Raw genomic sequence first — 25,715 nt, 5'->3', positions numbered from 1 at the left:
AGCGTGCTGGGCCCATAACCCAGAGGTCGATGGATCGAAACCATCCTCTGCTATCTCTATTGGCAAATCGTGTATTCTAGTTTTCAGCACTTACAAACCACAACATCAGTCTGCTATCGTGCCGATTTCATGATGTGGCCCGATTGATGGCAAATACATGTAGTTTATGTCTTTATGGAGTTGTGGCCTCAAAAGCCACCACTGCCAACACTGCTTTATGAATATGCCTTATACACATGTACTAGACCATGAACAAGCTATTTAAGTCATGATTTACGATTCACTTCACAAACGATAGAAAAGTAGGACGAGTTGGAAACATGGCTTGTATTGAAAGTCATCAACAAGCTATTAACTATTAAGTACTTTATCACAGATTGTGGTAGCGTGGCCGAGCAGTCTAAGGCGCTGCGTTCAGGTCGCAGTCTCCCCTGGAGGCGTGGGTTCGAATCCCACCGCTGCCAGTTGAGGTTTTAGGTGCCAAATTCCAGTACCGAAACTTCAACACTAGCTCACTCCACTGCCGAGTTGCCACTGGAGAAATATTCTGTGCCTGTGGACATAATCCATCCTCTGCCAAGTCTGTAGACGACCTACCATTCCTTCTGATGCCTTCAGAGTTTAACTCTGGGACCACCAATAACTTTTCCTGACTTCTTCACTTGTGGCCTTGTCTGCTTTGCCTGCTTTGAGTTAAGAGCAAAGAGTAGGCATCAGCTAAACACAGTGCTAGCAGGTAGTGTGGCCGAGTGGTCTAAGGCGCTGGATTAAGGCTCCAGTCTCTCTGGAGGCGTGGGTTCAAATCCCACCACTGCCACAAATGTGCAAACCTTGGTTTCACATGTCTGTGTCTTCTGCAGATGCCCAAGAGCTAGTCAGAAAGGAACTAGTCTGACTTCCCAGACATTTTGGCCAATAGGGGGGGTGGGGGCAAGAAAGAAAGTCACTAATCTCTGGAGATGAATTCACTGTAACATCAATTTGCTCGTAATGGATGTCTACGCTGAGGTTTTACTTGACTATACATTCTGTACATTTGGCTAACTATTTGCACTGCATACATACCTAATCTATAGAGATTGTAGGTCCAATTTCCATCTCACATAACAACTCAGAGCAGAGTGGCGCAGCGGAAGCGTGCTGGGCCCATAACCCAGAGGTCGATGGATCGAAACCATCCTCTGCTATCTCTATTGGCAAATCGTGTATTCTAGTTTTCAGCACTTACAAACCACAACATCAGTCTGCTATCGTGCCGATTTCATGATGTGGCCCGATTGATGGGAAATACATGTAGTTTATGTCTTTATGGAGTTGTGGCCTCAAAAGCCACCACTGCCAACACTGCTTTATGAATATGCCTTATAAACATGTACTAGACCATGAACAAGCTATTTAAGTCATGATTTACGATTCACTTCACAAACGATAGAAAAGTAGGACGAGTTGGAAACATGGCTTGTATTGAAAGTCATCAACAAGCTATTAACTATTAAGTACTTTATCACAGATTGTGGTAGCGTGGCCGAGCGGTCTAAGGCGCTGCGTTCAGGTCGCAGTCTCCCCTGGAGGCGTGGGTTCGAATCCCACCGCTGCCAGTTGAGGTTTTAGGTGCCAAATTCCAGTACCGAAACTTCAACACTAGCTCACTCCACTGCCGAGTTGCCACTGGAGAAATATTCTGTGCCTGTGGACATAATCCATCCTCTGCCAAGGCTGTAGACGACCTACCATTCCTTCTGATGCCTTCAGAGTTTAACTCTGGGACCACCAATCACTTTTCCTGACATCTTCTTCACTTGTGGCCTTGTCTGCTTTGCCTGCTTTGAGTTAAGAGCAAAGAGTAGGCATCAGCTAAACACAGTACTAGCAGGTAGTGTGGCCGAGTGGTCTAAGGCGCTGGATTAAGGCTCCAGTCTCTCTGGAGGCGTGGGTTCAAATCCCACCACTTCCACAAATGTGCAAACCTTGGTTTCACATGTCTGTGTCTTCTGCAGATGCCCAAGAGCTAGTCAGAAAGGAACTAGTCTGACTTCCCAGACATTTTGGCCAATAGGGGGGGTGGGGGCAAGGAAGAAAGTCACTAATCTCTGGAGATGAATTCACTGTAACATCAATTTGCTCGTAATGCATGTCTACGCTGAGGTTTTACTTGACTATACATTCTGTACATTTGGCTAACTATTTGCACTGCATACATACCTAATCTATAGAGATTGTAGGTCCAATTTCCATCTCACATAACAACTCAGAGCAGAGTGGCGCAGCGGAAGCGTGCTGGGCCCATAACCCAGAGGTCGATGGATCGAAACCATCCTCTGCTATCTCTATTGGCAAATCGTGTATTCTAGTTTTCAGCACTTACAAACCACAACATCAGTCTGCTATCGTGCCGATTTCATGATGTGGCCCGATTGATGGGAAATACATGTAGTTTATGTCTTTATGGAGTTGTGGCCTCAAAAGCCACCACTGCCAACACTGCTTTATGAATATGCCTTATACACATGTACTAGACCATGAACAAGCTATTTAAGTCATGATTTACGATTCACTTCACAAACGATAGAAAAGTAGGACGAGTTGGAAACATGGCTTGTATTGAAAGTCATCAACAAGCTATTAACTATTAAGTACTTTATCACAGACTGTGGTAGCGTGGCCGAGCGGTCTAAGGCGCTGCGTTCAGGTCGCAGTCTCCCCTGGAGGCGTGGGTTCGAATCCCACCGCTGCCAGTTGAGGTTTTAGGTGCCAAATTCCAGTACCGAAACTTCAACACTAGCTCACTCCACTGCCGAGTTGCCACTGGAGAAATATTCTGTGCCTGTGGACATAATCCATCCTCTGCCAAGTCTGTAGACGACCTACCATTCCTTCTGATGCCTTCAGAGTTTAACTCTGGGACCACCAATAACTTTTCCTGACTTCTTCACTTGTGGCCTTGTCTGCTTTGCCTGCTTTGAGTTAAGAGCAAAGAGTAGGCATCAGCTAAACACAGTACTAGCAGGTAGTGTGGCCGAGTGGTCTAAGGCGCTGGATTAAGGCTCCAGTCTCTCTGGAGGCGTGGGTTCAAATCCCACCACTGCCACAAATGTGCAAACCTTGGTTTCACATGTCTGTGTCTTCTGCAGATGCCCAAGAGCTAGTCAGAAAGGAACTAGTCTGACTTCCCAGACATTTTGGCCAATAGGGGGGGTGGGGGCAAGAAAGAAAGTCACTAATCTCTGGAGATGAATTCACTGTAACATCAATTTGCTCGTAATGGATGTCTACGCTGAGGTTTTACTTGACTATACATTCTGTACATTTGGCTAACTATTTGCACTGCATACATACCTAATCTATAGAGATTGTAGGTCCAATTTCCATCTCACATAACAACTCAGAGCAGAGTGGCGCAGCGGAAGCGTGCTGGGCCCATAACCCAGAGGTCGATGGATCGAAACCATCCTCTGCTATCTCTATTGGCAAATCGTGTATTCTAGTTTTCAGCACTTACAAACCACAACATCAGTCTGCTATCGTGCCGATTTCATGATGTGCACTGTAAATAGGGACACAGGCCTGCCATTCATTTGAATTGTTTTTTATGCTTGATCTGACATACTAAAATTACTTTTCTCAAGTTTTCTGTCGATCCATTGGTATAATGTAATTTAAAAGGGTTCATTCAAATTAAATATGTGTTCTGTTGGTTCAACTAAAATTGAATACTCGTATGAAAGCCTTCACATTGCATTCCTGGAGTCACGTGATGCTGACGTCATATCTTTGCTCACTGCTCAGCCTCAGATGTCCGCCATTACAGTCGGTGCGCACAGCCCACAGCCACTGTTGGACTTGCGGGCGGGCAAACAATATTTCTGCAGCAAGCGGGTGTTTATATTCACAAACCACGGTAAGAAATATGAAAACATGATTGAGCGTTTTTGTTAAAATCATTGTTATATAAACCGCGGTTTTACGAACATAACATTTTAATGAAAAAGTAATAATTTGTGTGTGTTTGTCACTCCACTACTCCTACAAAGTGAACTGAACTAAGAAACTGTGAACCCAATGTAGATATTTTCTATGCATGTATTTACTGAAATTGTTTTTGGTTTTGCAATTATACAATATTGTGGTGACTGACTGTGAATGCTAACGCTATAGCATGATATGGCTAGCTACTAACTAACTTGGCGTGGCTAAAGCCAGAACAGCTAACTTGAATCACAGAGTTGCCGCGTTTAGCACGGCACTTGTTGGCCTGTGTGTTGCGATAGTTTTGTGTGGTTTTGTTCGCCATATTATTATTTTATTGTGAATGATAACGCTATATATATATCATGATGTGGCTAGCTACTAGCTAGCTTGGTGTGGCTATAGCCAGAGCCCAGAACAGCTAACTTGAATCAGAGTTGCCGCGTTTAGCACGGCACTTGTTGGCCTGTGTGTTGCGATAGTTTTGTGTGGTTTTCTTCGCCATTATTATTATTATCATTATTATTGTGATAGCTTGAGTGAATGCTGTTGCATGCACGGGATTAGAGCATGGACCAGAGCTAGGCCGCAACTGTTACTGGTGTAGCATTGGCGGCGCCGGCCGCGTGAACGCGGGACTCAGCGTTTAGCTGCAAGCCTGCACGTGCTACTACGGTAGTTAGCAACGTTAGCATCTCGTTACTGTCAGTGGTGTGGACACGGTGACTACTACGGTAGTTAGCAACGTTAGCATCTCGTTACTGTCAGTGGTGTGGACACGGTGACACGGTGTCTGTTTCTCTCGCTTGTGTGCAAGCATGCGTGCGAGTAAATGTAAGCGTTTAAATCATTTATTTGCACGTGTGTGTGTGTGTGCGTGCGTGTAAATAAATAAAACGCTTAAAACTTGTAGGCCTACACACCCCATGGCCAACATAATAGATATATTAAAAAAAGAACATGCAGCTCAACTGTTGAATACAGGAGCGGATGTTAAATGGACTAAGGCTAAAATCATGTAGTAAACTGACCCTGTTGACTGTAAACCATGCATTTTTATTGCATTTGGACCTGTTGCTTGCAGAAACAAGCTGACCTGTTTTAAAAAAATCACACCCCCGTGTGAAGTGAGCGGCGCTCTTAACATCGTCCATTCTGTGTCCCTGGCTGTGTCCCTGGGTCTGTCCCTGTGTCCCTGGGTCTGTCCCCGTGTCCCTGGCTGTGTACAAGTGTTTTAGTCCTTAATGGCATTGAAATGGTTGGTTGCATGCAGAATTTAAATGGCCAATCTACAAGCTCACAACGTGTCGCAGCACAGGGCTTGTGCTTGTAGATCTGCTATTTTCATCATGCAACCAAGCATAAAATGACTTGTCCCTTAGTACAGTGGTTCCCAGGGGTCCTTGAGGCAGTTCCAGGGGGTCCCCAGCTATAATGATAGTTTGTAACCAAATGAACCTTTATGGGTCTGTAACTCGGAGAGTAATGGGTCCATTTGGTTCCATTTGGTTCCATTTGTACTCTCAGAGTTAAATTAACGTTGATTTTACAATATACATTGGGGGTCCCAGAGATAGAAATCCCATTAAATGGGGATCCGTATATACTAATGCATGTCAAACTGGGGGTCCTTGAAATTAAACAGGTTGAGAATCACTGCTAGAGCCGTAAAAATCTTCTCATGAAATGTGATGAGGTCATTTGGGCAATTGGCTAAGCCCAAATTTAGCCCAAGGAGTGTTTTTAGTGCAAAACTAATGCCACACTAATGTCATATGCCAAACTAATGTCACATCGGCCCAAAATGTTGTGTTGTCACGATCCGAGTTGGCTTTGTTGGAGGCTTGCAGACAGGGCTCCAGACTAAATACATGACCTTATCACTGATATGGTCATGTATTTATATATTGGTGATAAGTTATCACAAGGGCTAGCAAAGGATTTCTTGGCTGAAGCATAAAAGCCTTAAATTAAGCATATAACATAAAATATTTATCTCTCACACACACACAAGCTATAAGCTACATGGCCTGGGCATGATGGCATTAAATAAACATTAAATTCTATAGGAAATTATTATAATTAATAACCTATAGTACATTTTTCCATATCGTTATTTGGCTATATGAAACAGAAATGAGACACACCCCTTACCTTCTGCATGGGCATGTTCAACCTCAACATGGCCAATAAGAATAACACTGAGGTGCCCACAATGTTTACGTGCACCGTTTTACAATGTGAAATGCCACCGAATTCATAATCCTTGCCCACTTTGCTACTGTCTTTTCTTTATATGGAATGAAACCCCAACATGTGAAAGCTGATGTGCTTTTATTGTAAAGGGAAAAGTTTCTGAACGTCTCAGCCTGCATATTTCCATGTGCTGAAAATAGCCGATCTACAAGCTCACAAACCTCGTGTGCCCTTTTCTCTCTGTAGGCCCATGCTGTTCTGGACGGCCCTCTGCAAGTCACACTCCACTCCAACTCGGCATACCTTGTGAGTAAGGCTAATCACTTCATTACATCGCCATACTTAACCCATTTAGACCTGAGATCGATTATACAAATGTCTTCTAAATCCTGGCAGTTTTCTGAAAAACCCATGATTCTATATCGGTGGTTATTCTCAAATTATTTCATGCCAAGGAGTCCCAGAATTATATGCATTTGGCCACCGACCCCCATCTCAAAATATGTAGTTGCAGGGACCCCCAGAAGCAAAGATTTTAATTAAAAGCGTGATCAACTGATTTTAGACTTTTTGCATGCAGAAGTTAGCCGATCTACAAGCTCACAAACGTCTTGTGCCTCTTTCTCTCTATAGGCCCATGCTGTTCTGGACGGCCCTCTGCAAGTCACACTCCACTCCAACTCGGCATACCTTGTGAGTAAGGCTAATCACTTCATTACATCGCCATACTTAACCAAGGAGTCCCAGAATTATATGCATTTGGCCACCGACCCCCATCTCAAAATATGTAGTTTCAGGGACCCCCAGAAGCAAAGATTTTAATTAAAAGCGTGATCAACTGATTTTAGACTTTTTGCATGCAGAAATTAGCCGATCTACAAGCTCACAAACGTCTTGTGCCTCTTTCTCTCTGTAGGCCCATGCTGTTCTGGACGGCCCTCTGCAAGTCACACTCCACTCCAACTCGGCATACCTTGTGAGTAAGGCTAATCACTTCATTACATCGCCATACTTAACCAAGGAGTCCCAGAATTATATGCATTTGGCCACCGACCCCCATCTCAAAATATGTAGTTTCTGGGACCCCCAGAAGCAAAGATTTTAATTAAAAGCGTGATCAACTGATTTTAGACTTTTTGCATGCAGAAATTAGCCGATCTACAAGCTCACAAACATCTTGTGCCTCTTTCTCTCTGTAGGCCCATGCTGTTCTGGACGGCCCTCTGCAAGTCACACTCCACTCCAACTCGGCATACCTTGTGACTGACCACTTGGCTGCTCAGTAAGTGTTGAATGCCAGAGTGGAAATGCAAAGACTGTGGTGTTACCAAATCAAGAAGGTCGGAGCTTCTCAAACATTACAGACTTGATCATATACAGTTTGGACATGGCAATAAGTACCCATGCACATATGATTCCTGCCCTTGCTCCTTCAGTACCTGGAATTCCCTGAAGTCTCATTTGTCAAGGAATCACAGTCGACTTACCACTGAAAATCCTGAACTGACAACTTTGTCATGCCTTTTGTGTGAATATAAAGAAAGCACAACTTTGAAAGACTATTTGTATCACATTGGACAGCATTTGCAAAAACTTGAAACTGTTACATGTATTTTTCAAGGGTGTCAATATAAGACAAATATTTCTGGATCCTTCAGGACTCATAAGTCCAGAAAACACAACAAATGTTCTATAAATGATTTAAAGCCTGTCATTGCTCAGACTTTGAGGCCAGACCCTAGTCATCCCTCTGAAGATTCAATTGTTGGCAATGATTTGCAGGAGCCTATTTCGGATGATGAGTCCAATGCTTCTGTCCATGAAGCCCAAAATATTGAAGATGTGTCCACTACTATAGAGCGAAAATTTGCCTCACTTTTATTGAAGTTGGAGCATGTTAATCTTGTCCCTGGTGTGGCCATTGATGAGCTCTTGCAGGATCTACAGTATTTGTTAAGTACGGTTTCAGTCCCTGTAGCCTATCAAAAAATAACCCTGCTATTGCAGAAACATAATTGTGTTGTTGATGCTGCTATTGTGCAGGAATTGGCTCATGTTCTCTGCACGTCACACCCCATTCCAACAGCAATCGGAGGTCCCCTCTCCACTGTATGGAAACGGAAGGCATACTACAAAAAACATTTTGATGTTGTCGAACCTTTAGAGTATGTGCTAGACGCCAAAGCTAAAAGATCATTTCAGTACATTCCCATACTTAAATCTTTGCAGCAGATTCTGGAATGTGAGTCAATACTTGACAAAACAATCAATTTGAAATCTAATTACAGAGCAGGTGATCGACTGAAATACACTTGCTTTTTTGATTCCCTTAATTGCCAACAGAATGCACTATTGTCTGAGACTGCCATTTCATTGTTAATTTTTACGGACGAGTATGAAATTTGCAATCCTCTTGGCACATCAAAGAAAATACACAAAGTATTGGGAGTTTATTGGACCTTAGGTAATTTACCTCCAGGCTCCAACTCATCCCTGTCGGACATATATTTATGTGCCTTGATCTATAGCGAGGATGTTAAAAATTACGGATATGAAAAGGTTTTGGAGCCTTTGTTAGATGACCTTGTCATTTTGGAGACTCATGGTGTTTTCATCGCTAAACTGGGAAAGACGATAAAGGGCACTGTTCAGTGTATTGCTGCAGATAACCTTGGTGCACATAGCATTGCAGGGTTTGTGGAGAACTTCTCAGGCTACTATATGTGCAGATTTTGTACAGCAACAAAGACAGACATTCAGACTACACAAGTTTCAGCAGGAACATTCACTCGGAGAACAGAGCCAATTCATGCTGCACATCTAGAGACTATCAGGCAAAATAACTTGGATAATCATTATGGTGTAAAACGTGCTTGTGTAATATCAGATAAGCTGTCGCACTTCAATGTAACGACTGGTTTCCCCCCTGATATTATGCACGACCTTTTTGAGGGAATTGTGCCTAGAGAGATATCATTGTGCTTGACTGTGTTAATATCTAAAAAATATTTAACATTAGCCTACTTGAATGAGAAAATTAAAACATTTTCTTTTAAATGGAATGACAAAACAAATTGTCCCCATGGAGTACCCCTCACATTTTCCAAAAGGAAAACAATAGGAGGTAATGCCCATGAGAACTGGAGTCTGCTGAGGTTTTTACCTATTTTGATTGGAACCAGAGTGCCTGTCGGTGAACCTGCGTGGGGAATTCTAAATAACTTGAAAGACATTGTAGACCTCGCCGTTGCACCTACTCACACCAATGAATCTATAGCTTACCTGCAGTTTAAGATATCTGAACATAGGGTACTATTCCAAGAGGTTTTCCCTGATGTCAAACTTTTGCCAAAACACCACTTTCTGGAGCATTATCCTGACCTAATACAAGAGTTTGGTCCCCTGGTTGCTCTATGGACAATGAGATTCGAGGCGAAACATAGCTTCTTCAAAAGGGTTGTGCGGCACACAAACTGTTACAAGAATATCCTCTTATCAATGGCACAGAGGCATCAGTTTCATATGACATATCAATTGCAGTTGTGCAATTCCCTGACACGCACTCTGGAAGTTACAAATGTTTCCACACTTTCAATTGATCTTCTGAAGGAAGACATAGCACATGCTGTTAGGCAGAAGAACCTCAATGTGGATATTTTGTGTATGGCCAAAAATGTAACCTATGAAGGCTTCAACTACAGGGATGGCATGATTCTTGCAACTGGGGAGCTTTCTGGTATGCCAGAGTTTGGTGAAATAATTCAGATGATTGTTCTCCAAGACAAACCAGTTTTTATTATCAGAAAGCTTGAAGCATGGTACACTGAACATTTCGGAGCCTTTATCTTGATGAAGTCGACCTCTACTAGGGATATTGAGCTTGTGGAACACCATCATCTTAAAGACCCATACCCACTGGCTTGCTACACTGTTGGAGAGAGGCGCATGGTGGTTCCAAAGCGATACATACATGTTTAAGGGTATTATTGTTATTACATATTGTGATCACATGGTCAAAGTCATGGCTTAAATGCTAATTTTATCCAATCAGGAGAGAACTTTGATTAATGTTGGTATTACAGGCTGAATGATTTTTCTTTTTCTTTTTAACTAAAGCTGGATGGACAGGGGGACCCCTGTTACTGAACAAACACACTATTGCATTGATTACTTACAGTATAGCTATGTAACATTTAAAATGTGTGTGTATATATTACTGTAGCCTATATAATTGGATTTGTGATTATTATTATATCCCCCCCCAATAACAATGGTCGCCATCCAGCTCTAAAATGACCAGAGAATACATTTTCATATGGATTACAAATGCCATCTAATCATGAGAGCGCCACAAATAATTTATCAACTTGTGTTCCAGTTTGAAATTGGTTTAATCACTGCTAATTTCACTTGTTTATCATGTGTCCTGTATTACTTACTTTTCCTGATTGGTTAAAATTGGTATCCTGAGAACCTATTTTCTGTTTACTGGAGAGATGAAGAGACCGCTGTTACTGAACAGACACTCCATGTATGAATGAAAGTAACATTACTAATTTACTATTCATTGTGTGTTTCCCCAACTCAGAATCTATCGACCATGGCCCAAAAGAAGACGGCAAAGCTGTTGGTTGAATTGAGTGATGAGTGTCGAATGAAGTTGATTCTGCCAGATGGGATTCCAGGAACGATGGAGGCTCTTATTGTTGCTGTGAGGGACACTTGTGGAATAAGAGGGAACTTCAGGCTTGAATACATGGACCAAGAATTTGGTCTATTTGTAATTTTGACAAATACTGGAGACCTTGAGAATCTTGGTACTATAAAGGTACTCCCATTGCCTGATGACGTTGCAGTGGCTGAAGACCCAACTACTGGTTTGGACCAGCATCGTGATGACTGCATGTCCACTCATTATACTGAGACTGACGCCACAAGTCTTTCCTCACAAGAGTCCGTTTCCCTAAGAACTGAACAATGGCCAGAAGTATTTCCCATTCCAGTCTTCTCTACTAGTACTGAACTGCAGTTGGAGAAAGGGAATGCAACTTATCAGGCAGGTGGTGGAAGACTCATTTACGCTACCAAGTTTTTATCAGATATTCTACAAAAGATGGGTGATCAGATCCACAAGTACAAACCGTACCCCGGGAGGAACGACTACTTGGAGGCTGCACAGGCACTGATCAAGAAGCACCCCTGCTTGAGCAACCGTGTGGGAAATTTAAATGGTGCCCATGGGTGGTCAAAGAAGTTGGAGACAAAGCTGCAGAACATGCGCACTAATTTTAAGGGACTGGTTAAGGAGAAATGCTCTGAGTTTGAAATAAATTCCCTGAAGAATAAGCCTCCAGGTGCTGCCTATCCAGCAAAGAATGTCAAACGAGCCAGACGTGGTGAGGCCAACCATGTGCCATCCATTCCAGTCTGGGCGACGGAAGAGAAACTTGAAATCGAGCGCAAGTCACTTCTGAAGGAGGTGAAGAAAAAGAACAATGAGAGGATCATCAGAGAAAAAATGGCCATGACGTTTTCCCTACGGAGACAAGAAATAGTGGATAAACAGCCCAGGGTGGAGGAGCTACAGGAGCGATGGCCAGCACTATTTCATAAAGAGGAGGTAATAAGCTAATTGTAACATTGTGTGTGGTGTGCTGTTTTGTTTTCTGTGACTACTGGCCTGCTAATGTAAATGGTGCATTTATATATAGCACCTTTATCCAAGGCGCTTTACATAGATTGTGCATTACATTCACCCATTCACACACACATTCATACACCGATGGCGGCGGAAGCCATGCAAGGTAGCAACCAGCACATCTGGAGCAATTTGGGGTTCAGTGGCTTGCCCAAGGACACTTCGACATCTAGACAGGAGGAGCCGGGATTCGAACCGCTGACCCACGGATCATTGGATGACCTGCGCTACCTCCTGAGCCATGTCCAATCCATCTACTTCTCTTAAGGGCCTTGCAAACGGGGAGCAGGAACGCACCCGTTGTTGCCTGGATCAACGACAGGTCTGCTCAAGAGGGGCGCGACAACACAAGCGTAAAAAAGAAGCTAAACCGTATCCAGGTCTGGTGAGTTGCGGGTGTGTCCATAAAACGAGCACACGCGCAAGAAATTCACAGGACCGCGCTCGCGTAAATACGCTTGCATTGTCGCACCGTGACTTCTCCGAGCAAAAACGCTGGTCTCATTGAAAATGAACTATAGGCGCGTTTTATCGCTCCCCGTTTGCAAGGCCCTTTACACTCGACATCCCTGCCTGTGCCAGATACTCTCCCTTGTGCCTGCCCGTGTCTGTGTCCCTCTGACATCCCTCTCGCTAACTGTCTGTACCTCACCACCTGCATTTCTCTTCTACCCCTGCCTGCCTTCATCTAACATGAAATATGTTCATTTCAGATATGTGCAGAATTCCTCCGTATCACCACAGTACCTCTCGAAGCAAGGTTTATGGCAAGTCTGGATAAACGGACCAGTGATCTGCTTCAGATTATCCGTGGCAGAGGAGGAGCTTTCCGTGCTAAAGTGAACGATACACTTCGAGATATTGATCAGGTATGAAATGCAGGTGCATCATTTCATTTAAATTAGGCCAGTAATGTTAAGTTGCATTTTAAGCCATTAAATGTTTTCAAATATCTGTTCTAGAGTGTGGACATAAACGTCCGAAGAGAGTGTCTTCTCAAGTGCCTCATCATGTACCTGGGTGAAGACGTGAGCTGCCTGATCAAAGAGTTCCTGGTAAGGCAAATTAGTATTGCCATCTTTTAACCCAGATTAGACTGGAAACCCCTCTGTCACTTTAGTTGCTATGCTATCTTATATATCTGAAGGAACAGGTGAGATTGTCAGTCTTGTCATATGGTGTCCGGCTGTGTGCTGCTTTACAGGTAAAAACATTTAGCTTTGTCTTTTGTCATGTCTCTTGCATACGCATTTGTATGACAGACCACCTCTGAGCTATGTTATGATTAGCAGAATAATGCTGACATTTACCCTAGCACTAAGAACTTGTAACCCACAGTCAGACTGGTCATATTGACGACGGCGCTGGCCAATGTTTGACCCACCACAGAGATACTTTACTAAAGGAAGGGAACTGTTGGACCATGTTTAATGGTAGCCTATACAGTTCCACCCTGCATGTGGATGTTACTGTGTGTGTGTGTGTGTGTGTGTGTGTGTGTGTGTGTGTGTGTGTGTGTGTGTGTGTGTGTGTGTGTGTGTCACACACCTGAGTTGTAATTATACCTGCGTACTGTGAAGACACAGCACTGATATATACACAGCCTGACTTGCCTCGTTAGAAAAGACTGACAGACCTCTTGAAGATGTGTAGGTGCATACTATCTAGCTGAAAGAACAGGTGAGTCTCAGTCTTGTCTGTCTTAACTGTGACAAATGCTAATGTTCTGTCTCTTTCTCCCTCCTTGTCTGTCTGTCCTTCAGGTTGTCCAGAAGGATGAGGCTGAGACGGAGCTTGCCGCCACCACCATGGGGGTGTTTGTCCTGCGTGAAAATCAAGGTCCTCTCTGTGAGCCGGTGGACATTGGCATCATTATTGATGGTGTTGAGGTACTCGGTGACCAGTCGTCAGTTGCTTCTGCTTGTGCCATGCTGTTTGGCCTTATCTATGCCCTGGACTTGAAGTATCCGGAAGAGCTCAAGTATAGTTTTGAGGCCTTTCAGAAAATGATCATGAACATTGAGACGAAAAATATGTCAAAAAGGGTACTGAACCTTTCAGAAAAGCTGCAAGATCTTGTGTAAACGCTTTACTTGGAGCAAGGTTATTTGTGAGCCTTACAAATCACATTCCATTTAAAACATTCTGTCCCCATAATTACATGGATAGAGATGGAGCCTTTGAGCCTAAACCTATGAAACCTCAACCAAAATGGTCTTTATAATTTAACAGTCTCGTGGACATGGCAAAATGATGTCGCATAGGATACGTACAGAACCTTACAGCAAAGCTGTAACATCTTGTGTAAACGGCAAATTTGTCAAGAAGGTACATGATTTTACAGCAAAGCTGTAACATCCTGTGTAAACTCTTACTTGGAGCAAGGTTAACTGAGCCTTAAAAATCACCTTCTGTTTAAAACATTGTCCCTTCATTTGTTTTTATTTGTAAAAAAAATAGTTTAGATGGAGCCTTTGAGCCAAAACCTCAGCCAACATTTGACTGATTACTATGTTCTTTAATGTCATATATGACATGGAGAGCAAAAATGTGAAGAAGGGTGAACCTTACAGTAAAAGCTGTAATATCTTGTAATGAAGGTACATAACTTTACAGCAAAGCTGTAACATCTCATTTAAACTCTACTAGCAAGGTTAATTGTGAGCCTTACAAATCACTGGAGCAAGGTTAAGTGTGAGCCTTAAAAATGATACACATTCAGGCTAGAAGATTGTTTTTATTTTAAATTTGATTTGATGGACAGAAGGAAGCCTTGAGCCTTAAGTTAACCTGTAAAACAGAAACTATTTTGTTCTTTAATGGAGCCTTATGGACATACAGATCAAAAATATGTCAAGAAGGTACTTAACTTTACAGCAAAGCTGTAACATATTGTGTAACTCATACATTGGAGCAAGGTTAACTGAGCCTTATAAATCACACTGGAGCAAGGTTAACTGAGCCTTATAAATCACTCTGGAGCAAGGTTAACTGAGCCTTATAAATCACACTGGAGCAAGGTTAACTGAGCCTTATAAATCACACTTCCACAAAATCCATTTAAAACATTGTCCCTTCATTTGTTATTTGTAAGTAGTTGGACTGTTGGAGCCTTTGAGCCTAAACCTCAGCCAAAATCAGAAAGATTTTGTTCATATTTTAACAGAGCCTCTGTTTTTGTGTCATTGTACACCACCAGTGCACCTATTCAATTCATGCTGCACTTCTAGAGGCTATCAGGCAAAATAACTTGGATAATCATTATGGTGTAAAACATGCTTGTGTAATATCAGATAAGCTGTCTCACTTCAATGTAAGTACTGGTTTCCCCCCTGATATTATGCACAACCTTTTTGAGGGAATTGTGCCTAGAGAGATATCATTGTGCTGTTAATATCTAAAAAATATTTAACATGGGCCTACTTGAATGAGACAATTAAAACATTTTCTTTTAAATGGAATGACAAAACAAATTGTCCCCATGGAGTACCCCTCACATTTTCCAAAAGGAAAACAATAGGAGGTAATGCCCATGAAAACTGAGTTTTTACCTTTTTTGATTGGAACCAGAGTGCCTGTGAGCCTTAGAAATCGCATTCACATTGGAACAAGGTTAACTGTGAGCCTTATAAATCACATTCACATTGGAGCAAGGTTAACTGAGCCTTATAAATCACATTCACATTGGAGCAAGGTTAACTGAGCCTTAGAAATCACATTCATATTGGAGCAAGGTTAACTGTGAGCCTTATAAATCACACTCACAGTTTTCATGGGCATTACCTCCTTTTGGAAAATGTGAGGGGTACTCCATGGGGACAATTTGTTTTGTCATTCCATTTAAAAGAAAATGTTTTAATTTTCTCATTCAAGTAGGCCAATGTTACATATTAACAGTCAAGCACAATGAGCCTTATAAATCACACTCACACTGGAGCAAGGTTAACTGAGCCTTATAAATCGCACTCACACTGGAGCAAGGTTAACCGTGAGCCTTAGAAATCACACTCACACTGGAGCAAGGTTAACTGAGCCTTAGAAATCACACTCACACTGGAGCAAGGTTAACTGTGAGCCTTAGAAATCACACTCACACTGGAGCAAGGTTAACTGTGAGCCTTAGAAATCACACTCACACTGGAGCAAGGTTAACTGAGCCTTAGAAATCACACTCACACTGGAGCAAGGTTAACCGTGAGCCTTAGAAATCACACTTTCTATAAATGGGACAATGTTTTAAATGGAATGTGTGTAAGTAGCCTTTGACCTCAGCCAAAAGTTTTTTTGTTTTTCAAATGTTGGGGAGAAACTCAACATTTCAGGAAGTTTGAGTTATCAAATGGAAACTGTGGGTTGGTTGTTAGCGGTGTGTGTGTACTCAAACTGACTGACTTGTTATATTTGCTGGATTTTTATTTTATTTGCTGCTATTTTTAACCCATTCTGTACAGGAACCCGTTTGTGTTTTAAACATGTTATAATTTAGCTATTGAATAATAGCAGATCTACAAGCTTGTAGGTCTGCTATTTTTGAAAAACCCGTAAAAATGTGGTGCAAATCTTTGAATGTATATTCTTTCAAGGTGAATGTTTTGTCTGAAAAGGAATATCACTGTTGCAGGTCACAGATGTTGTTGATGATGTGATTGTTCTTACGGCCACAAAACAGACTGTTTAGACTGTTTGCACAGGGCACTTTGTTTCAAAATGCACTTCCATACATATGTTCTGAAAGATAAATAAATGTTATATATGAATATACATTTTTGTTTCTGTTGTTTCAAGTATATTTTTCAACTTGTTTTAATGCATTATTTTAATTTAAGGTAATTTAAGATATCAGCTTAAACGAAAGTGAAAACAAGTTCATACAAAGACGTTTTTTTAACTTAAGGTAACTTAAGATATTAGCTTAAACGAAAGTGAAAAAACAAGTTCATACAAAGAAGTTTTTTTAACTTAAGGTAACTTAAGATATTAGCTTAAACGAAAGTGAAAAAACAAGTTCATACAAATACGTTTTTTTAACTTAAGGTAACTTAAGATATTGGCTTAAACGAAAGTGAAAAAACAAGTTCATGCAAAGAGAGTACATTGGTTCAATTAAAAAATCTGATTTGATTAGAATAAAAAAATATTCATTGGTCGGAAGTACTTATTTCATTTAAACTAAGTGAATATATTTGCTTTGTATGAAGGTATTTTTCTTATTTGAGATAAAGTAAATATATTACATGTAACAAGTTGACAGAGCTATATTAGTTTGATCCAATGGAACAATTTTTAGAGTGTGCTAGTACTGTGTTTAGCTGATGCCTACTCTTTGCTCTTAACTCAAAGCAGGCAAAGCAGACAAGGCCACAAGTGAAGAAGATGTCAGGAAAAGTGATTGGTGGTCCCAGAGTTAAACTCTGAAGGCATCAGAAGGAATGGTAGGTCGTCTACAGCCTTGGCAGAGGAGGGATTATGTCCACAGGCACAGAATATTTCTCCAGTGGCAACTCGGCAGTGGAGTGAGCTAGTGTTGAAGTTTCGGTACTGGAATTTGGCACCTAAAACCTCAACTGGCAGCGGTGGGATTCGAACACACGCCTCCAGGGGAGACTGCGACCTGAACGCAGCGCCTTAGACCGCTCGGCCACGCTACCACAATCTGTGATATAGTACTTAATAGTTAATAGCTTGTTGATGACTTTCAATACAAGCCATGTTTCCAACTCGTCCTACTTTTCTATCGTTTGTGAAGTGAATCGTAAATCATGACTTAAATAGCTTGTTCATGGTCTAGTACATGTGTATAAGGCATATTCATAAAGCAGTGTTGGCAGTGGTGGCTTTTGAGGCCACAACTCCATAAAGACATAAACTACATGTATTTGCCATCAATCGGGCCACATCATGAAATCGGCACGATAGCAGACTGATGTTGTGGTTTGTAAGTGCTGAAAACTAGAATACACGATTTGCCAATAGAGATAGCAGAGGATGGTTTCGATCCATCGACCTCTGGGTTATGGGCCCAGCACGCTTCCGCTGCGCCACTCTGCTCTGAGTTGTTATGTGAGATGGAAATTGGACCTACAATCTCTATAGATTAGGTATGTATGCAGTGCAAATAGTTAGCCAAATGTACAGTCAAGTAAAACCTCAGCGTAGACATCCATTACGAGCAAATTGATGTTACAGTGAATTCATCTCCAGAGATTAGTGACTTTCTTTCTTGCCCCCACCCCCCCTATTGGCCAAAATGTCTGGGAAGTCAGACTAGTTCCTTTCTGACTAGCTCTTGGGCATCTGCAGAAGACACAGACATGTGAAACAAAGGTTTGCACATTTGTGGCAGTGGTGGGATTTGAACCCACGCCTCCAGAGAGACTGGAGCCTTAATCCAGCGCCTTAGACCACTCGGCCACACTACCTGCTAGTACTGTGTTTAGCTGATGCCTACTCTTTGCTCTTAACTCAAAGCAGGCAAAGCAGACAAGGCCACAAGTGAAGAAGATGTCAGGAAAAGTGATTGGTGGTCCCAGAGTTAAACTCTGAAGGCATCAGAAGGAATGGTAGGTCGTCTACAGCCTTGGCAGAGGATGGATTATGTCCACAGGCACAGAATATTTCTCCAGTGGCAACTCGGCAGTGGAGTGAGCTAGTGTTGAAGTTTCGGTACTGGAATTTGGCACCTAAAACCTCAACTGGCAGCGGTGGGATTCAAACCCACGCCTCCAATGGAGACTGCGACCTGAACGCAGCGCCTTAGACCGCTCGGCCACGCTACCACAATCTGTGATATAGTACTTAATAGTTAATAGCTTGTTGATGACTTTCAATACAAGCCATGTTTCCAACTCGTCCTACTTTTCTATCGTTTGTGAAGTGAATCGTAAATCATGACTTAAATAGCTTGTTCATGGTCTAGTACATGTGTATAAGGCATATTCATAAAGCAGTGTTGGCAGTGGTGGATTTTGAGGCCACAACTCCATAAAGACATAAACTACATGTATTTGCCATCAATCGGGCCACATCATGAAATCGGCACGATAGCAGACTGATGTTGTGGTTTGTAAGTGCTGAAAACTAGAATACACGATTTGCCAATTGAGATAGCAGAGGATGGTTTCGATCCATCGACCTCTGGGTTATGGGCCCAGCACGCTTCCGCTGCGCCACTCTGCTCTGAGTTGTTATGTGAGATGGAAATTGGACCTACAATCTCTATAGATTAGGTATGTATGCAGTGCAAATAGTTAGCCAAATGTACAGAATGTATAGTCAAGTAAAACCTCAGCATAGACATCCATTACGAGCAAATTGATGTTACAGTGAATTCATCTCCAGAGATTAGTGACTTTCTTTCTTGCCCCCACCCCCCATATTGGCCAAATTGTCTGGGAAGTCAGACTAGTTCCTTTCTGACTAGCTCTTGGGCATCTGCAGAAGACACAGACATGTGAAAGCAAGGTTTGCACATTTGTGGCAGTGGTGGGATTTGAACCCACGCCTCCAGAGAGACTGGAGCCTTTATCCAGCACCTTAGACCACTCGGCCACACTACCTGCTAGTACTGTGTTTAGCTGATGCCTACTCTTTGCTCTTAACTCAAAGCAGGCAAAGCAGACAAGGCCACAAGTGAAGAAGATGTCAGGAAAAGTGATTGGTGGTCCCAGAGTTAAACTCTGAAGGCATCAGAAGGAATGGTAGGTCGTCTACAACCTTGGCAGAGGATGGATTATGTCCACAGGCACAGAATATTTCTCCAGTGGCAACTCGGCAGTGGAGTGAGCTAGTGTTGAAGTTTCGGTACTGGAAATTGGCACCTAAAACCTCAACTGGCAGCGGTGGGATTCGAACCCACGCCTCCAGGGGAGACTGCGACCTGAACGCAGCGCCTTAGACCGCTCGGCCACGCTACCACAATCTGTGATAAAGTACTTAATAGTTAATAGCTTGTTGATGACTTTCAATACAAGCCATGTTTCCAACTCGTCCTACTTTTCTATCGTTTGTGAAGTGAATCGTAAATCATGACTTAAATAGCTTGTTCATGGTCTAGTACATGTGTATAAGGCATATTCATAAAGCAGTGTTGGCAGTGGTGGCTTTTGAGGCCACAACTCCATAAAGACATAAACTACATGTATTTGCCATCAATCGGGCCACATCATGAAATCGGCACGATAGCAGACTGATGTTGTGGTTTGTAAGTGCTGAAAACTAGAATACACGATTTGCCAATAGAGATAGCAGAGGATGGTTTCGATCCATCAACCTCTGGGTTATGGGCCCAGCACGCTTCCGCTGCGCCACTCTGCTCTGAGTTGTTATGTGAGATGGGAATTGGACCTACAATCTCTATAGATTAGGTATGTATGCAGTGCAAATAGTTAGCCAAATGTACAGTCAAGTAAAACCTCAGCGTAGACATCCATTACGAGCAAATTGATGTTACAGTGAATTCATCTCCAGAGATTAGTGACTTTCTTTCTTGCCCCCACCCCCCCTATTGGCCAAGATGTCTGGGAAGTCAGACTAGTTCCTTTCTGACTAGCTCTTGGGCATCTGCAGAAGACACGGACATGTGAAACCAAGGTTTGCACATTTGTGGCAGTGGTGGGATTTGAACCCACGCCTCCAGAGAGACTGGAGCCTTAATCCAGCACCTTAGACCACTCGGCCACACTACCTGCTAGTACTGTGTTTAGCTGATGCCTACTCTTTGCTCTTAACTCAAAGCAGGCAAAGCAGACAAGGCCACAAGTGAAGAAGATGTCAGGAAAAGTGATTGGTGGTCCCAGAGTTAAACTCTGAAGGAATCAGAAGGAATGGTAGGTCGTCTACAGCCTTGGCAGAGGACGGATTATGTCCACAGGCACAGAATATTTCTCCAGTGGCAACTCGGCAGTGGAGTGAGCTAGTGTTGAAGTTTCGGTACTGGAAATTGGCACCTAAAACTTCAACTGGCAGCGGTGGGATTCGAACCCACGCCTCCAGGGGAGACTGCGACCTGAACGCAGCGCCTTAGACCGCTCGGCCACGCTACCACAATCTGTGATAAAGTACTTAATAGTTAATAGCTTGTTGATGACTTTCAATACAAGCCATGTTTCCAACTCGTCCTACTTTTCTATCGTTTGTGAAGTGAATCGTAAATCATGACTTAAATAGCTTGTTCATGGTCTAGTACATGTGTATAAGGCATATTCATAAAGCAGTGTTGGCAGTGGTGGCTTTTGAGGCCACAACTCCATAAAGACATAAACTACATGTATTTGCCATCAATCGGGCCACATCATGAAATCGGCACGATAGCAGACTGATGTTGTGGTTTGTAAGTGCTGAAAACTAGAATACACGATTTGCCAATAGAGATAGCAGAGGATGGTTTCGATCCATCAACCTCTGGGTTATGGGCCCAGCACGCTTCCGCTGCGCCACTCTGCTCTGAGTTGTTATGTGAGATGGAAATTGGACCTACAATCTCTATAGATTAGGTATGTATGCAGTGCAAATAGTTAGCCAAATGTACAGTCAAGTAAAACCTCAGCGTAGACATCCATTACGAGCAAATTGATGTTACAGTGAATTCATCTCCAGAGATTAGTGACTTTCTTTCTTGCCCCCACCCCCCCTATTGGCCAAAATGTCTGGGAAGTCAGACTAGTTCCTTTCTGACTAGCTCTTGGGCATCTGCAGAAGACACGGACATGTGAAACCAAGGTTTGCACATTTGTGGCAGTGGTGGGATTTGAACCCACGCCTCCAGAGAGACTGGAGCCTTAATCCAGCACCTTAGACCACTCGGCCACACTACCTGCTAGTACTGTGTTTAGCTGATGCCTACTCTTTGCTCTTAACTCAAAGCAGGCAAAGCAGACAAGGCCACAAGTGAAGAAGATGTCAGGAAAAGTGATTGGTGGTCCCAGAGTTAAACTCTGAAGGAATCAGAAGGAATGGTAGGTCGTCTACAGCCTTGGCAGAGGACGGATTATGTCCACAGGCACAGAATATTTCTCCAGTGGCAACTCGGCAGTGGAGTGAGCTAGTGTTGAAGTTTCGGTACTGGAAATTGGCACCTAAAACTTCAACTGGCAGCGGTGGGATTCGAACCCACGCCTCCAGGGGAGACTGCGACCTGAACGCAGCGCCTTAGACCGCTCAGCCACGCTACCACAATCTGTGATAAAGTACTTAATAGTTAATAGCTTGTTGATGACTTTCAATACAAGCCATGTTTCCAACTCGTCCTACTTTTCTATCGTTTGTGAAGTGAATCGTAAATCATGACTTAAATAGCTTGTTCATGGTCTAGTACATGTGTATAAGGCATATTCATAAAGCAGTGTTGGCAGTGGTGGCTTTTGAGGCCACAACTCCATAAAGACATAAACTACATGTATTTGCCATCAATCGGGCCACATCATGAAATCGGCACGATAGCAGACTGATGTTGTGGTTTGTAAGTGCTGAAAACTAGAATACACGATTTGCCAATAGAGATAGCAGAGGATGGTTTCGATCCATCGACCTCTGGGTTATGGGCCCAGCACGCTTCCGCTGCGCCACTCTGCTCTGAGTTGTTATGTGAGATGGAAATTGGACCTACAATCTCTATAGATTAGGTATGTATGCAGTGCAAATAGTTAGCCAAATGTACAGTCAAGTAAAACCTCAGCGTAGACATCCATTACGAGCAAATTGATGTTACAGTGAATTCATCTCCAGAGATTAGTGACTTTCTTTCTTGCCCCCACCCCCCCTATTGGCCAAAATGTCTGGGAAGTCAGACTAGTTCCTTTCTGACTAGCTCTTGGGCATCTGCAGAAGACACAGACATGTGAAACAAAGGTTTGCACATTTGTGGCAGTGGTGGGATTTGAACCCACGCCTCCAGAGAGACTGGAGCCTTAATCCAGCGCCTTAGACCACTCTGCCACACTACCTGCTAGTACTGTGTTTAGCTGATGCCTACTCTTTGCTCTTAACTCAAAGCAGGCAAAGCAGACAAGGCCACAAGTGAAGAAGATGTCAGGAAAAGTGATTGGTGGTCCCAGAGTTAAACTCTGAAGGCATCAGAAGGAATGGTAGGTCGTCTACAGCCTTGGCAGAGGATGGATTATGTCCACAGGCACAGAATATTTCTCCAGTGGCAACTCGGCAGTGGAGTGAGCTAGTGTTGAAGTTTCGGTACTGGAATTTGGCACCTAAAACCTCAACTGGCAGCAGTGGGATTCAAACCCACGCCTCCAGGGGAGACTGCGACCTGAACGCAGCGCCTTAGACCGCTCGGCCACGCTACCACAATCTGTGATATAGTACTTAATAGTTAATAGCTTGTTGATGACTTTCAATACAAGCCATGTTTCCAACTCGTCCTACTTTTCTATCGTTTGTGAAGTGAATCGTAAATCATGACTTAAATAGCTTGTTCATGGTCTAGTACATGTGTATAAGGCATATTCATAAAGCAGTGTTGGCAGTGGTGGATTTTGAGGCCACAACTCCATAAAGACATAAACTACATGTATTTGCCATCAATCGGGCCACATCATGAAATCGGCACGATAGCAGACTGATGTTGTGGTTTGTAAGTGCTGAAAACTAGAATACACGATTTGCCAATTGAGATAGCAGAGGATGGTTTCGATCCATCGACCTCTGGGTTATGGGCCCAGCACGCTTCCGCTGCGCCACTCTGCTCTGAGTTGTTATGTGAGATGGAAATTGGACCTACAATCTCTATAGATTAGGTATGTATGCAGTGCAAATAGTTAGCCAAATGTACAGTCAAGTAAAACCTCAGCGTAGACATCCATTACGAGCAAATTGATGTTACAGTGAATTCATCTCCAGAGATTAGTGACTTTCTTTCTTGCCCCCACCCCCCCTATTGGCCAAAATGTCTGGGAAGTCAGACTAGTTCCTTTCTGACTAGCTCTTGGGCATCTGCAGAAGACACAGACATGTGAAACCAAGGTTTGCACATTTGTGGCAGTGGTGGGATTTGAACCCACGCCTCCAGAGAGACTGGAGCCTTAATCCAGCGCCTTAGACCACTCGGCCACACTACCTGCTAGTACTGTGTTTAGCTGATGCCTACTCTTTGCTCTTAACTCAAAGCAGGCAAAGCAGACAAGGCCACAAGTGAAGAAGATGTCAGGAAAAGTGATTGGTGGTCCCAGAGTTAAACTCTGAAGGCATCAGAAGGAATGGTAGGTCGTCTACAGCCTTGGCAGAGGAGGGATTATGTCCACAGGCACAGAATATTTCTCCAGTGGCAACTCGGCAGTGGAGTGAGCTAGTGTTGAAGTTTCGGTACTGGAATTTGGCACCTAAAACCTCAACTGGCAGCGGTGGGATTCGAACCCACGCCTCCAGGGGAGACTGCGACCTGAACGCAGCGCCTTAGACCGCTCGGCCACGCTACCACAATCTGTGATATAGTACTTAATAGTTAATAGCTTGTTGATGACTTTCAATACAAGCCATGTTTCCAACTCGTCCTACTTTTCTATCGTTTGTGAAGTGAATCGTAAATCATGACTTAAATAGCTTGTTCATGGTCTAGTACATGTGTATAAGGCATATTCATAAAGCAGTGTTGGCAGTGGTGGATTTTGAGGCCACAACTCCATAAAGACATAAACTACATGTATTTGCCATCAATCGGGCCACATCATGAAATCGGCACGATAGCAGACTGATGTTGTGGTTTGTAAGTGCTGAAAACTAGAATACACGATTTGCCAATTGAGATAGCAGAGGATGGTTTCGATCCATCGACCTCTGGGTTATGGGCCCAGCACGCTTCCGCTGCGCCACTCTGCTCTGAGTTGTTATGTGAGATGGAAATTGGACCTACAATCTCTATAGATTAGGTATGTATGCAGTGCAAATAGTTAGCCAAATGTACAGTCAAGTAAAACCTCAGCGTAGACATCCATTACGAGCAAATTGATGTTACAGTGAATTCATCTCCAGAGATTAGTGACTTTCTTTCTTGCCCCCACCCCCCCTATTGGCCAAAATGTCTGGGAAGTCAGACTAGTTCCTTTCTGACTAGCTCTTGGGCATCTGCAGAAGACACGGACATGTGAAACCAAGGTTTGCACATTTGTGGCAGTGGTGGGATTTGAACCCACGCCTCCAGAGAGACTGGAGCCTTAATCCAGCGCCTTAGACCACTCGGCCACACTACCTGCTAGTACTGTGTTTAGCTGATGCCTACTCTTTGCTCTTAACTCAAAGCAGGCAAAGCAGACAAGGCCACAAGTGAAGAAGATGTCAGGAAAAGTGATTGGTGGTCCCAGAGTTAAACTCTGAAGGAATCAGAAGGAATGGTAGGTCGTCTACAGCCTTGGCAGAGGACGGATTATGTCCACAGGCACAGAATATTTCTCCAGTGGCAACTCGGCAGTGGAGTGAGCTAGTGTTGAAGTTTCGGTACTGGAAATTGGCACCTAAAACTTCAACTGGCAGCGGTGGGATTCGAACCCACGCCTCCAGGGGAGACTGCGACCTGAACGCAGCGCCTTAGACCGCTCGGCCACGCTACCACAATCTGTGATAAAGTACTTAATAGTTAATAGCTTGTTGATGACTTTCAATACAAGCCATGTTTCCAACTCGTCCTACTTTTCTATCGTTTGTGAAGTGAATCGTAAATCATGACTTAAATAGCTTGTTCATGGTCTAGTACATGTGTATAAGGCATATTCATAAAGCAGTGTTGGCAGTGGTGGCTTTTGAGGCCACAACTCCATAAAGACATAAACTACATGTATTTGCCATCAATCGGGCCACATCATGAAATCGGCACGATAGCAGACTGATGTTGTGGTTTGTAAGTGCTGAAAAC

This window comes from Electrona antarctica (assembly GCF_951216825.1).
Source record: "Electrona antarctica genome assembly, chromosome: 16".
NCBI classification, from domain to species: domain Eukaryota; kingdom Metazoa; phylum Chordata; class Actinopteri; order Myctophiformes; family Myctophidae; genus Electrona; species Electrona antarctica.
Note: the sequence above shows the minus strand (reverse complement) of the source record.